Source organism: Miscanthus floridulus, chromosome 7, assembly GCF_019320115.1.
Source record: "Miscanthus floridulus cultivar M001 chromosome 7, ASM1932011v1, whole genome shotgun sequence".
In the NCBI taxonomy this organism is placed as follows: domain Eukaryota; kingdom Viridiplantae; phylum Streptophyta; class Magnoliopsida; order Poales; family Poaceae; genus Miscanthus; species Miscanthus floridulus.
The window spans coordinates 19615717-19619635 of record NC_089586.1 but is presented as its reverse complement, the minus strand read 5'-3'; the positions used below and the strand labels follow the sequence as shown (position 1 = coordinate 19619635).

The following is a 3919-nucleotide window of genomic DNA, read 5'->3' as shown; positions in this document are numbered from 1 at the left end:
TCCATTATCTCAACAGAACAATATACAGACAAGCTCATCTTCGATTGATTTGTCAAGTTCAAATTTTGTTAGCCATGTTCAGTCTTGCCCTCTGCTTGAAAACAAGGGAGAAATAAAAGGAAAACAGATCAATAGACTGGTCCCTGTAAGCATAGAACAATATGTACTGTATTGAAATACAGTAAAGTGTTATGTACAATTAAATGTACTGCATCCACAGTATCGACTTCGAATCATCTGTGCAACGCAGTAATTGTGCCAACAAAATGAGGGATACAACTCAGCTGAATTCTTTTTATACAAGGCTTACATCACAAGCATTTCAAGATTCAAACTTCATTATTGGAGCAGAAATTGGGAGCGCACACACACTTTTTTTTTAATGTAAGGGAGCGTACACACACGTGGATCAACCAATCACTTTGACACCACCACAGTGGTTGCGATCGCGATATTGACCTCTTGGGTGCAGTTGCAATGTAGGTTGGGATGTGTTTGCACATGTAAATCGTGGTGGGAATCTGTGGCTTTCTTTCTCCCCGAAAGCTGATCAGGACGTGTGTTGTGTGCCCAGCGAAGGGCAACAGTAACACGGGCCATGGCAATGGCATGCGTTCTGGCAGAGCTGAGCTTTAGGGAGGGCAACATTTCCAAAGCTGGACCACTTCTCAACAAATTTTGTGGACGGTAAAAGTTCAGATACTGCAGAGAGAATCCAAATACGACGTCAAGAACACGATATACACACCTGCGTTTCAGCGAGTGTGTTTCTACACGTCAGAAAAGGTGAAAGCCTCGGATCATCCAAAAGTTCAAAAGTATCGTTGGACCAACCTGCTTCCTTTAATCTTCCATGATCCATGAACAAAGCGTGGCTAAAGTTTAGGTTTGCTGGAGCTGAAAGCATTGTGAGCTCTGTGATGTGCTGGTCCTCTATTTAGCAGGGCGCTGGTAAGGCCCAGCACGCTTGACAATCTGATTCCTTGGATGTTCCATACTTCCATGGAAGATACCATGCAGCCACTCCACTCTTCATGGAACAAGAACAACAGAACAACCAGATCATGGCCAATACGATCGCTTGGTCTTGCTCTCCCTACTCTCTCCCACCAGCTGTGTGTGCATAGAGCAGGACAAGATCTCCCTCCTCAAGTTTGTCCAGGGGCTCTCGCAGGACTCTGGCCTCAGCACTTCTTGGAGGAATGGCACAAACTGCTGCACATGGAAGGGTATCACCTGCGACGCCGATGGCGCTGTCACAGAGATCTCACTGGCTTCCATGGGCCTTGAGGGGCGTATCTCGCCGTCGCTTGGCAACATCACCAGTCTGCTGAGCCTCAACCTGTCGTGCAACTCACTCTCCGGTGGTCTCCCGGCGGAACTATTGTGGTCCAGAAGCATGGTTGTCTTTGACGTCAGCTTCAACAACCTAAATGGTGACCTCCACAAGCTGCCATCTACGACTGGACAGCCTATGCAGGTAATCAACATCTCAAGCAACCAGTTTACAGGAGAAATTCCATCCATCACATTGGAGAGTATGGAGAATCTCGTTGCTCTCAACGTGAGCAATAACAGCTTCACCGGAGAAATTCCCAGCACCATATGTGTCAAAAAGCCATTCTTTTCGGTGCTTGACCTGAGTTTTAATCAATTCAATGGAAGTATACCGGTGGATCTTGGTGACTGCTCTGTGCTAAAAGTGCTCAAGGCCGGTCACAACAAACTCGATGGGACTCTGCTAAATGAGCTCTACAACGCTACCTTTCTAGAGCACCTCTCTTTTCCAAACAACCGCTTGCAAGGAGCACTCAGTGCCGAGCATTTGGTCAAACTCGAGAATTTGGTTATCCTTGACCTTGCAGAGAATGGACTCACAGGCGATATCCCGGATTCTATTGGGCAGCTCAAGAGACTAGAGGAGCTTCACTTAGAGTACAACAGCATGTCCGGAGAGCTGCCATCGACTCTAAGCAGATGCTCCAATCTCAGAACTATCATTCTCCGGTTCAACAGTTTTCATGGAGATCTAAACAATGTCAACTTCACCTTACCCAACCTAAAAATTCTAGATTTTATGCAAAACAAGTTCGCTGGTACAGTTCCTGAGAGCCTATACTTCTGCAGCAATCTCATTGCGCTTCGACTGTCTTCCAACAACTTCCGTGGCCAATTTTCGCCAAGAATAGGCAACCTCAAGTCCCTCAGGTTCCTGTCCCTTACAAACAACTCCTTCACAAATATCACAAATGCCCTTCAGGTCCTCAAGAGTTCTTGGAACCTTACAACTCTCCTGATTGGTACCAATTTCAAAGGCGAGGCCATGCCAGAAGATGAAACAATCGATGGTTATCAAAATCTTCAGGTTCTTTCCTTGGCTGATTGCTCACTGTCAGGAAAAATACCTCACTGGCTCTCAAAGCTCCAAAATTTGAAGGAGCTATTTTTGTACAGCAACCAACTCACTGGATCAATACCTGCCTGGATCAGCAGCTTAAATCTCTTGTTCGTTATAGATGTATCCAATAACAGCCTTGTAGGGGAGATCCCAAAAGCACTGATGAAGCTACCGATGCTTGAATCTGAGAATATTGTAGATGGTTCAAACCAAGTATTTCCGTTGCCTGTTTACATGGCTGCATCTCTTGAATACCACAAGGCCAATTACTGCCCTAAACTGCTGAATCTAGGCAACAATGAGTTCACTGGGGAGATTCCACTGGAGATTGGTCGTCTGAAAGGGCTCACGGAGCTCAACTTGAGTTTCAACAACTTACACAGTTACACGGGGAGGTTCCACAATCATTCAGCAACCTCACAAACCTGCAGGTGCTGGACTTGTCCAACAATCACCTGACAGGTGAAATCCCTGGGGCATTGGAGAACCTTCACTTCCTTTCCTACTTCAACATTTCTAACAATGACATGGACGGCCCTATTCCGACAGGAGGCCAGTTTTGCACGTTTCCGAATTCTAGCTTCGCTGGGAACCCAAGGATGTGTGGCCCTATGTTCATTCAGCAATGTAGTGCTTCAGTAGAGGCAGGTCCTGCGCCCATTCGCTCCACGGGACTGTGTGGTGAAGACATCGTCTTTGCTGTGGCCTTAGTTTTCCTTGGAGTAGGAGTGCTATATGATCAGATGGTACTATCCAGATATTTTGGGTAAGGAAAAGTGCTGCTGCAATGTGTCCTGGCTTGGAGAATGAAGATAAGCAATGGATGTAACTGAAGCTCCCCGCAAACAAATGCAGCTTTGTAACCGTAGAGAAGCATGTCCTGAATTTGTGATCTCCAGTGTTTTCCCTTGAGCAGGTCTGGGTCAGTGATCCCGTCCCATTCCTCCACTGCAGGATAAACACCTGACATTAGTTGGCTTCTCCAAATTCTGATATTATTACTGGAAGCAAATTCAAGGATGGAACGTTTATAGTCAGTAAACAGACCAATATGTAGTCCCTCAGTTCCAAATTGTAAGTCGTTCTGGTTTTCTAGACAAGCTATGTATCTAAGATATAAGATATCTAGGTGTATTATAACAAATGTACCTAGAAAAGCCGAAACGACTTGCAATTTGGAACGGAGGAGTATTTTTTTTCAAAGCACTGTAAATATTTCCTTAAAAAAGCATGGTAAATATTTATCCTGTTCGCTTGTCTTATAAGCCATACTATTTCAGTGAACGAATAGTCAAATCAGCAAACAGTGCTTTCAGCAAAACGAACCGGGCCAAGTTTACTGTGATGTCACATCTGTGAACACGTATCTTAAAATAAAAACATCTGTGAACACGCGTGGTGAATAAAAATAGATGGCTATTAGTAGCTTAGAGTCCAAACTATAAGATCCTAATTTGTAACGGCATGCGATAATGATCAGGCGTTAAGTGGTACTAGTGTCTAGTGTGCCACTTAATCATG

General features: G+C 44.9%; 1 pseudogene; it reads left to right on the top strand.

Moving 5' to 3' along the window:
* Positions 1-269: 269 nt before the first annotated feature.
* LOC136462734 (receptor-like protein 3) lies at positions 270-3330 on the top strand (annotated as a pseudogene).
* Positions 3331-3919: the final 589 nt, after the last annotated feature.